Source organism: Pseudopodoces humilis, chromosome 7 (assembly GCF_049639895.1).
Source record: "Pseudopodoces humilis isolate 2021_Gansu_Grassland_sample_001 chromosome 7, ASM4963989v1, whole genome shotgun sequence".
Lineage (NCBI taxonomy): Eukaryota > Metazoa > Chordata > Aves > Passeriformes > Paridae > Pseudopodoces > Pseudopodoces humilis.
In genome coordinates this window covers 14,897,875-14,909,245 of record NC_142206.1, presented here as the reverse complement: position 1 = coordinate 14,909,245, position 11,371 = coordinate 14,897,875, and the positions used below count along the sequence as shown (strand labels likewise).

The 11,371-nt window shown below is 41.0% G+C and overlaps 1 long non-coding RNA gene across 2 annotated transcripts; it reads right to left on the bottom strand.

Annotated features, from left to right (window-relative positions):
- Positions 1-326: 326 nt before the first annotated feature.
- On the bottom strand, positions 327-5,149 carry LOC148183978 (uncharacterized). Of its 2 annotated transcripts, XR_015772948.1 has the most exons (4): positions 5,056-5,149; positions 3,938-4,120; positions 3,013-3,121; positions 327-1,251 (listed from the first exon to the last, which is right to left on the bottom strand). It is a non-coding gene; the product is annotated as an uncharacterized LOC148183978 (long non-coding RNA). The 2 variants fall into 2 exon arrangements; XR_015772947.1 differs by having other exon boundaries at positions 3,938-5,139.
- Positions 5,150-11,371: the final 6,222 nt, after the last annotated feature.

Genomic DNA, 11,371 nt, shown 5'->3' with positions numbered 1-11,371 from the left:
CATATAAAGTTCCAGCAGAATCACTTTCAATTACTATTTAAGTCCCATAAATGACACCATATAATCCAAATGAAATAACACCAAGCTAAACTTGGTGCTACAAAACATTACAACAGCTGACTCTGCCCTTGATAATGAGTGAAATCACCTGCCTCCTGGAAACCAGCAGGTGTGTGCATGACTGGCAACCTCTGTCAAGGGCATTAGGAAAGGGAGTGGCTGGATACATTATGTTGTCCAGAAGCCCCATCTGCCACAATCTCCCACAACACACCCTGCCACCTTTAAGCACTGAACCCTTAAGAAACTTGTCAGAAAAACTGTAGTTGTGACACCATTTGCAAAAATACCAATGTTTAAACAGCACCAAGATTTTCACATAGGAGAATTCTCATTCCAGAGTCACAGATGACTGCTGAAATCCCAAGGTGATGGATATCCATTAAAGACGGAAAAAGTTAAAAGGTTAAAAATTAAATCTACCTAAATTCTTTGACAGAGTCAGCCTCCCTTTCCCTTTCCCCTGACATTACAAATTGTGGTGGGAGGGTACATAGTTTGAATGCTGGGTTTTATAATGTTTTGCTTATTAGCAAAACCCTACCCCTACCCCTGCTTCTCCCCATAAGTAATAACGTGGAGAAACAATGCAGAAGTGCAGGTGTCTTCCAAGTGTGACGCATATGTCAACTATATCAGGAACAGACTGCTTATGGACATCCTAAGAGAGCAATTAGCATCTTCAGGGTCATTTAACTTTTTGTCCATTTAACTTTTTGTCCATTGCAGAGATTGCCCTTAAAATATAGGCACATCATCTTGTGCTTGTTTAACAGATGGTACTGAAGCATGAACTATTTTCATGGCAATGTACATTTGGCAAAACCATAAAAGTGGGAGAAGCAGTTTTCTGAGCAATAAAACTACCGGCTGGAATGCAACTGGCCTGTTTTACACATAACCAGTATTTTTCTGCATGAATGCCTGCTTTAAGGTAAACACCTCCTTTTTACAAAGGTATGCAAAAAACGGCAGGAAGCAAAGAGGCAAAAAGGAAGAGGTGAGACCGAATCACTGAAGTGCTTGCGTCCATCATTATACATCAGAAAGATATCTTAAGGCTTCTCTTGGAGGATATCAGGTCCTGTTTACTGTGCTCAAATTGCTGTAGTTGAATTGGGATGGTTTCAAGCAGCTTGGCAGCAACCCTTAGCTTAAACAGCAAGATGGCAAGAAGGCTAAGACATTTTCCTGGGAAGAAAACAAAAGCTGACATCAAAAATTATCAGTTCACATCCCAGCTATCATGGTTGAATGCCCTGGCTCTGAATTTGCATCCCTGCACTTGCAATTCTAATGCCTGGTGATGTGCTCTGATCTTTGTTCATTTACTTGTCCTGTCTGACTGGAAATGGTGTTTTGGCAACAGCCTGCTATTTACTGTGGCACTACAGCCCTAAACATCCTTTAAGACATGCTGAGGCTTAGCTGGCCAAATTCTTGTGCTGGCCTTTTGACTGTCATTGAGAGCCAAGTGCCTAGCTTGATACATCCTTTTCAAGAACCCGGGGTTCTGGGTTTTGGTAACATTTTTTAAAATTTCTGTTTTTAAAACTAACTTCTTTCCATCTATCACTTGAACACAGTCAGTGCTATACAGCCTTCTGATGCTACTGGGAACAGCTTTTAAACAAATGTTCGCTAAACTCTAGTAAATGAAATAATAAATTGAAAATGAAAATTAAATAAATTTTCATAAAAATGAAATCAAATAATGAATTAAATAATGTTATTTCCCTGTGTTCTTCCTGCATGAGAAGAATGATGAACCGGCACATTGCTTTTAGGATTATTAGTTTGTGTGTGCAATGTTTCTACCTGTCATTTCTCAGCTGAACAGGCTGTTCTGAACAGTACTTCTGCTCCCCAGGAAAACAAGAGTCCAAAGGGGAAGTAAGCCACATCCACAACTAACAATCTCCATGGAAGGTACAGATCCTTTTAAAAACTGATGGATTAGATTCAGTTTGCTTCAATAGGCACACACCAGCAACAATCCAAGTTAATTTTACAGCTGACACCTTAACGGTTGGGCGAATAATCTGTCCCCTTAAAAGGGAAAACTTCCTTTTTCTGAAAGATCCTGAACTTTCCAGAGTGCACCTATACAGATATAAGCTGTTACAACAGCATTACAGGCTATGAAAACAAGGAATCATTTGTTACTTTCTATACTTGTCCTCTTTAGTCACTGCTGCAGAGCAGAGTAACTCCAAAGCACACCTTGCAGAGGGGCAGTGGCTCCGTGGACTATGTTCTCTGCCAGAGGCGATGTGGCTTTGCAGTCTTTTAGCCCCCATGAGTGCCTGGCTAAGGAGCTGTACCTATCACCTCTGCTTCTAGTTGAGAGATTAAGCACATAACTCCTTTCAGGTAAATACTATATGTGGTTCTACAGCACTAATCTTGCTCAAATTAACTGTGACACTGCAAAACTGCTCCTTTTTGGCAAGAAATAACAGTAGGCAGGGAGAATTGAAGCAGGAAGAGAACAGGGTGAAGGGAAACAGATATTAACGGCATGGCAAAAAAATATTGCCTTATTTCTTCACAGAACTCATACATCCAGGTGACATCAAGGCAATGAAATAAATATTTAAAGCAGATGATCAGGAATAAAACAAACTGTCCAGAGCATGAAATCAGGAGGTCAAAAGCAAGGAAATATTGAAGCCAGGGGTTTTTTTCTTGTTGAAGAATTGCTGGTACTGCACTAAACAGAGGTAGGACTCAGTCTGTGGCTGCAAGCATTGCAGGAGATGCCATAAGCACATTGCATGGGTTTTCTGTCATACTATGCTGTCATCTTTGACAAAGCAGACAGTGCTGAGGCTTTCTGCTAGGACTAAGCTCCTCACTCTCACTCACTGGCTTCTTTGTGCTAATGCACTCTAAGAGTGACACTTAATGACAGATACAGGGGAAAAAAATCATTGTCATGGGAATACTTACCAGGCCCATTACTGCAACAATGTGACCAGCCTTGGCTGGGTCCCAGGCAGGTGGGTGTCTTGTAGTTTCAAAGCAGTGTGTCCTTTTGAATGATTTCTAATCCCTGTAGCTGAAGAAAGCAGGAGATAATGGAAGATGTGCTTATGCTTGTTAGTGGTTATCAGAGGGAATTACAATGGAGCATTTTCAAAATTAATTCATTTCCTATATCCAGCATACTTAATTAATCTAGGGAATAAAACTGATTAAGTTTCTCTTCTAGAAAGCATATTTTTTCTTCACCAGAACTTGATCTTACTTTTACTATTAATATATGGTTTGGTGAGATAACTACGACCCAATTTAAATGATTTGTTGCAGCATCAATCTTGCCTGGTCTATAAGCTAGTTCTGATTCTACAAGGGGTATGTATCTCCACAACAGAAAGTCTTTGTTTGAAGGTAGATGATTCTTAAAGCTAAATTAAGTTAAAAATAAAGTTAAAACCATTAATATGTTGATCTGAGTAGCCAAGAGATTCTGATTAACTATCAACACTTTATTTACTGCTCTCCTTCTCAAGAAGTCCTTGGACTTTAACTTGCCCAGCTCTTAAGATACAGAAAGATTAATCTTGACTGCTGTCTGCATGCTCATTAGAAGTTTTCATTTTCTAAATAAGCCTTATAGATAAGATAAATAATTTAGTTTTTTCTTTAGAGGATTAAAGGTTTGATGGAGTAACTCCTTCCCTTTCTTGTATGAACTGACCTTTCTGATGTGTGTCACTGGAGCTTGGTGCTGAGGAAGAAGTTAAGACAGGCATAGGCAGAAGAAAAACAAGAGTTTTAGCAGAGAAACAGAAGAGGTGAGTAATTTATTTAGCAGTCAGTAGTGGTGCTATTCCTTTCTAGAGAACTGCTGCTAAGAAGATTCCCAATTTACCTCCCATTGTTCTCCAGCTGTCCTTGTCTGGACACAGAAGACTGCCATCCATGTCCTGTTACTTGTGTAACTCATTTACCCACAAATGTGGGCTATGTTCCCTCTTGGTATCCTAGTGCTAGCTACAGCACTTGCTTTGGCCACGTGGGCTTTACTGCCTCACCTAGGCTCTGGTATAAGAAGCTGGAAGATAGCTGTTAGCCAACATCTTGCTCTCAGGAGGTCCTGCCAGTCCCCCTGCCCTCCCCAGACATCAGAAGGTAGCCACAATGCATTATCTAAGAGACACCCACTGACTAGTGAAGCTAGTAAGGAAGTAGCAATAGCCAAAATGCAGTGCAAATTTTGATCTTGCTGCCAGCCAACTATAAATAATTTCAGTTATCTCAATTTTTCTGATTTAATTTCACTTTGACTATAGCAGCACCACCTTTAACAGTGTGACTACCAACTTCATGACAGTGGCTTTTTATTTTGCAGGTCTTGCATTTGCATCACAAGTGGGGAAGACTCCAAGTTTTTACTTTAAATGAAATATGGTTGGATCCTGAAAAATGATCCAAATGCTCCATAAAGGATTGTAACTCAGAAGGTGGGAGAGGTGGGGTAAAGAACACATGCTTTCTAAGTTCTTCTCATGATCTTTGAACATCTGGCAGAACCAGAAGGAAAGTCTGGGGTTTGAGGAGCTTTTGACAGTTTAGTGGTCACAGACTTTCATTCAGTCCTTTATCATCTTTGACTTGGGTTGGAAATCAACATGCAAGATGCATGAGATGAAGAAGGAACACCTTGAATTCTTGTGTTCCTGCCACTGTTAAAGCTGTTCAATGCCTGAAAAGCTGACCCTAAAAGCCTGACCTGGCCAGACAGTGCTGTTTGGACAAGGAAAATCTGCCCAGGTACTTTTAATTACCAGGAAAGTAGTTTTACAGAAATAGCTTCCTGGCTGCTTGCCAGATCTATTTCTTCTGACAGGAAAAGCAAATGTAAACATCCAGCACTTCGTAACAGACCACAGAAGCCCCTCTCCGACTGGAGCAGGACTCTGGAAAGACTGTGCTATCTTCTCATCTCCTAACCCTGGGCTACCTCCTAAGCAGAATTATCGCATGCACCTCAGCAGCTCGCTATGGGGATGTGGTGGGAGCTCCCTCACTCTGCAGGAGGCAGTGCTGAGGAGTCCACTGGGTCTTGGTACAGAAGGGCTGCTTGGGAGAGCAGATCAAGCAGAGCTACTGCAAATGCTTATAAAGCCCTTGGGTACTGCCAAAAGAGACCAGTCCCACTCAGCTGCATCCAAGTGGCAAAACTGGGCCCACCTGAAACTGATTGAGAAGAAGGCGTGCTCTCATTTAGTCCTGTCTTTGGCATTTACTCCTTCTTCACACCTTCTACTATGGCTGCTGTCAGCTTTTCCTGAACTTCAGAACTACTTTTTATTTATGTGGTACTGTGCTTACAGGTGATACAGGTATAGAGGTACCTCATGGTATCTCGTATGTTGCAACGTCTCCAAAGGCAGCTCTTTAGGGAGTATTTCACTTTCCATTTCCTTGATCTGTGCCTGGGAATGTCTTATAGGAGGCAGACTCCTGGGAAAAATATCTCCTGATAACTCTAAGCATATGGGAAGGCAACAAAGTGTATTTTCTGGGTTCTGTCACCTATGTACTATACTCTGGCAGGAAGAAGATGAGACAGAGAATGTTATAGTGAATAAATAGAACTTCACTCTTTGCAGTAGCTGCCAGGCAGCTCATGGCTCCAATTCTCTCTTTGCATTCTTGTTCCCTACCGACACAGCATCTGTGCTGAGTCTTTCAGCATTGAAAGTTCCCTGTTTCTGGAGCCTTTAGCCAAACTACATGACAGAAGATACATTCTTATTAGTGGTCTAGTTTCTAGTTTGGCAATTTTTGGAAGGCATCCAGAGGACATGTTAAAGGATGAGAAAATGGCGTGGTTGATTACTCAGATATTACTCTTAATTCCAGCGATGCCTTGAGATTATCAGGAGCAAAGTTTCTTTGCTGGTAAGTGCTACACAAATATGTAAGATAATATTTGCAATAAGGAGGTGATGGATAGGAGACACAGATAAGGGAAATTGTTTAGGGATGGCACAATAAGTGATTAAGGAGTTTGCCCAAGGTTATAGAAAGAGATCGTGTGAGAGCCAGAAACTGAGATGATGTCTGCTGAGTCAGAAAACACGAGTTTACTCAACTAAATTTTTTCCCATTGCATAAATACCAAGGAACTTGTCTGCGATGTAACACACACATGTTGCTTAAATGCAGCAGAACTCAGTAAACAGAGGGTGGTTTCATGAGCTTAAAGAAAGGAAGACCTTCATCTTACAGAGGGTGAAAAGTAAATTGCTGCTTCGCAAGGAAGGCATTGGCTGGGCAGTGTCACTATTGTGCTTGGTCCCAGCAGGGGACTCAGTAGCGCTGACACTGATGCTGCTGTTGGCTTCCCTTGCACATCTGACTTCCTTGCTTTGGGCAGTTTTTGCAACTGCACCCATCCTCCACAGGTCTCCAGCCTATTTAAGGTCTCCACAACCATCCCCATTCAAGGTCTCCATAGCCACAGTGAGGTCAGGAGGGAGCTGTGTGAAAACACCACTGTCTGCTGCATGTACGATGCCAGGGGAGGCTTCCAGCTCCATGAAGTCCTTGCAAAGAGAGGCTGGAAGAGTGCGTCAGGAGGGAATTGCATTGTAGAGCACTGCAGATTGAATTGGGAATTTCTCCTCTGGAGACCAGTTGTGAAAAAAACAACAAAAGATCATCTTGCTTCCTCTTCACAAGAGGTCATGCAAGACAGAGCGTTGGCATCAGCCCCAGCCAGATGAAATTAGCAAGAATTAGCAAAAAATACAGTTTTTTTACCAGTCTAGGTAACCTTTATAAAAATTAAGACCCTTTTATGGCACCAAATAATGCAAAGGAGAGCTTCCCAAGAGGGCTTTGGAAACATCAGCACTGTGCCAGGGGAAAACAAACAGCTAACTCTGATGATTTCTGGGAAGGCTCTGGGAACTGAAGAGGTGGTGTGACACAGGGTGGTGAAGAATGAATCAAAGCTGCAGCAGAGGTTTCCAGTGTGTAGAAAAAACCTCCAGTTGGCCAGAGTCTGACTGCTTGCCCTGTCAGCCTCTGATCTGGCAGGGTTCTCTCAGCTCTTTCTTTAGCTTGTATCATTTAACCAGTTTGTTGAAGACAATGTGGCTGCATCTGGGCTTGAGTATGGCACACAAACTAAATGCTCTACTGCACTGCTGTCTTGAAGTGCTTCCCAGAAACACAAGAATGAGCCTCTCTGGCATTGCCTACGCTAGAGTTTTGCTAAACATTTCCCACCAGTGCACATCAGGTGTCATGAAGATGCAGCAACAGTGTGGACTCTTGAGCAATGCAGAATTTGAATTTGCGTATTAAAAATCTGAGTCCATGAGAAAAGATTTTTAGAAGGCTTAAATGTATTAGGAGCTTAGCTAGCATTGTTTTTCCCATTCTAGAAAGAAAATCTGTACCTCAGAGTCCATCTGTAAGTTTCTAGAAAAGTAATTTGACTTTCAAACTAGCATCTGTTCTCATCTCCAGTAGGACTTGCTCATCCAGAACTTATGAAAAAGCAGTATATTCCTCTTTAGGAGGCCAAACCTAAACATTTATTAACATAACTTTAAACATCCACATTTGCAAGGTGTTGACCTTCCTTTAAAATATTATTTTACTGATTTTTCTCATTATCTAAAAGTTGTTCATGCAGTGCTGTTTAATAGGCTGAGTGTGAAAGAGGTCACACCCAAATTTGTGAAACTGGGTGAATTCACACTCGGTTGAGTGTGAAAATGAAGACTACATCAAAACAAACCTAAAAAGAAAAAAATTATTGAAAATTTTGGTCTTTTTGGGTGGATCCTGCAATTTGTCTTTCTGTAAAATGGCTTCTTGCCTGAGGAAAATTTTAAATGATCTTAGTTTTTGAATATTGTCCAATGAAAATTTCTGGTTATTTTTTTCCATTTGAGAACAGAAACATGTCCGCTCCATGGTCCCCTGCCCACAGCTGTTAAAAGATATGTAAAAGCACAGAAAGGAGCCCAACCCAAAACAGTAGTTATTGAACTTCCCCCTTCCTCTTATTTTTTTTCAGAAACATGCACAGTTAACTTTTCATCATGAAAACTGTTCTCATCTAAGTTGCTAATACACCCACAGAACTGATAAGCTAAGAATATTTCCTGATTTTTTTATTATTTCCACTATTTATTTCCATGCCAAGCAGAAGTGTGTTCTTTACCCACTTTGAAATTCATACTCAAAGATATATTACCTGTGGAAAGGCAGACTTCAGGAAGTTCTTTTTTTTTCTCTATTTTTCTTCTATCTAATGCTTTTATAGAAATATGTTCAAGAATCTGATCATTCAGGGTGCTCTGAAAGGACTTTTATTAGTAACAACCAGGACTTATAGGCCAAGGCAGTACATAAACAAGAAGTTTCTTCTTTTAACATCAGGATCCCTGAACAAAGGGATCTATTGATCTTCTGAACTATAATGCAGATCACTCAGCTTTCTGTACATTGCCTACAAAAGCCGCTCTAACTTCCCGACAGGGAAATGATACCAGACTGACTTCACAAGGCACCCTAAAAATGGTTTGATCTCTTGTGAAAACTAGAAATTACATGGCTATACTTAGTACTCTTATAAATGTTACTAATATTCTCTTTTAATAGGCTGCTAAGAAAATTCTGTATTATGTTCCTGAGGTAGCTTTTACTGAAGCAGCATTCTGCAGGTCCTTACTACATAAGCACACTTTGGTAGTGGCAGGAAGAGGATTTTGAGCACAGACCACTTGCCACAGGACCCCAAGAGAACCTTTGTGAGTGGGAGCCCTGTTTCTGCTCAACTCTGCTGCTCTTGAGTCTCATGAGCATTGCTGGTGTTAGCCTTGCTTGAGTGAACCGTCCCCCTGCATTTGGGCACCAAGCCACCCAGCCTTGCCTTCCCAGGGACCATGGTGTGCCACTCCAGGGCTGTGTTACTTGGGATTTTACTTGTGTTACTTAGTAGGACTGGCTTAGCAGGACTGGCACACTAGGTCTCAAACAGGTGGCAGGTGCTTGTGCTCTGCAGGAAGTGAGGCCTGAGAGATGACATCAGATTTCCTGTAACCTGAAATCCTCTAAACGGCAATGGCCAGCAGCAGCACCTTTGGGAAGAAAAGGAAAAGAGAATAGCACCATGCTAAATATGTAGTAATGGCTTCCCAGAGTCTTGCCAGCAGGTTTCCTGCAGCATCCAATCTGCATCTCAGGGTTCTAGGGTATGAAAATATAGGAGTTTGTAGTGCACCTGCATGGTTAAATCCTGCCATTGACACTTTTCTGTGTGAAAGAACACAATTCAACAAGAAGAAAAATACAGATCTTTCTTTCTTCAAAAGTTAAATCAGACTTTTAAATACCAGAATCATTTGATGTAAGCTTGGCGAATTTTATGGGAAAAGAAACTAAAGAGCAAGAATGAGAGAACTTACCAGTCTGCCCTGATCTCATATCCCCTTGTTTACATCCCACCCATTTGACACTGTTGAGCTGAATTGGTACCAATAATATGATAAACTGCCAACTAGATGAGGTTATGCCAGTAGTACAGGCAGTCATCCTGTCTTAGCTAAACCATTTTCAGAGGAACAAGAGGAAAGACTAGGAAGACCTTTGTAAAATGCACAAGTATATCAATGCTTTTATGGCTTGGTTACTGGAAGCCCTACACATGTTTCAGTTGATAAGGCAATCACAAGGTTTTCATTCTCATCTGAATAAGAATATTTAATCTTTGCAGCATAAAGTCCCATGTGCTAAATTAAATTTCCTGCCAGCTCAGCAAACAGTTTTGCTACTTTGAACTGCATTGTGCATGATTTCCTTTCATCACAGGATGCATTCTGTCTTGAGCATCAACAGCCAAGAGGGAAAAGCCCAGTCTGCTCCAGCGCAAGCATGAACATAATGTGCTATTCAGAGCCACCATCCACCAGCAGGCAGTTGGGGTGGGATGCAGGTGACAAAGCAGAGGTACCTGTAATGAGGATGAGTCTGTCTGAACAAGTCACTGCAGTTTACTTTAACTGTCCATGAAGAAAAAAGGCTACTTGTTGGCACTGTGCAGTCCATTTGATGGAAGTGCCTGGCTATCCTAAAAGTGCCTCTTTCTCTGCATTGGTTTTCAAGGATGTGTAGAAAACTAGCCCAGGTGTAGACGGCCACATTGCAGATCTCTGTGATCAGGAGGGAAGAATCTGACTTCCAGTTTCCCCCCCCAGTTCTAGCTAATACAAGCCTTTGCCACAGTAGGTTTGGGGAGGCTTCTTTAGGTGCCCTCCTGCAGCTCACTCATCTATGAGCATGTTTCAAAATCTTCATACTTATAGGCTAAATTTGGCCATTTCACTCCAGAGTTACCTAAAACCTAAAGAAGAGAAAGCTAGTTGTATTTTTCTTTCAAGGGAAGAGAAGGAAGAGGGGGAGGAACTAATGGCATTATTGCAAAAGCAGAGGTGTTTTTTTTTTCATGTCATATACCCTCAATGAATTTAAAACATTGCATCTTGGTAAAGTTCACCAAATGTTTGTGCTGATTTTTTTGTAACAAAGTGTTATCTGGTTTAATTATTGGTTAAACTTTCCTTATTTATGTTTTTACTGTGTGAGGGTGGGTGACACTTGGGATTACAAAGATTTTCAACAAGCAGAAGGGAGCAAAAAAGCAAAAGGGAGGCTGGGGTCCCCCATTGTTAGGGAACAGAAAATCAGTTGCCTTTTGGTTAATTCCATTCACAGTTCAGCCTCTTTTCAGCTTTTCTTGCATCGTTTGGAGTTCATAGCATTTTAGAGATTTGCTGATGCAGGTTCAAAAGTACAGGGATTTTGGCTATTAAAATCAAACTCAAAAATACACTTTTCTTTGTTTGACTAGTGAAATGTGACAGGAAGATGAATTGGACCTACAAATCTCAATTCCTCAGTATCTCAGACTCTAGCCTTGACCAGAGTAACTGAACATATCTGAAGAAGAAAAGCTGCATTTACTATAAGAAGGAATTAAATATGTATAAACAGACATTAGATTTTGGCAGGCTATTCTCTTTCCTAATCCTCAGTATCTCCCCAATTACTATACAGCCCGATCATTCTACATAAGTTGTTTTTATTAACACTATAAGAGGCCATCTGTCTGGAAATACCCAGTCAAATAATAGAAACCAACAGAAGAATAATCAAATTCAGCTACTGACAGATCGAAAAGATTTGTGTGCAGAATAAATATTTACTTTTTTAGGCACTTCAATATAATTCTGGGAGTTTTCCAAGCATTTATCATTGCAGGGTGGCAGGGAACGGTAAC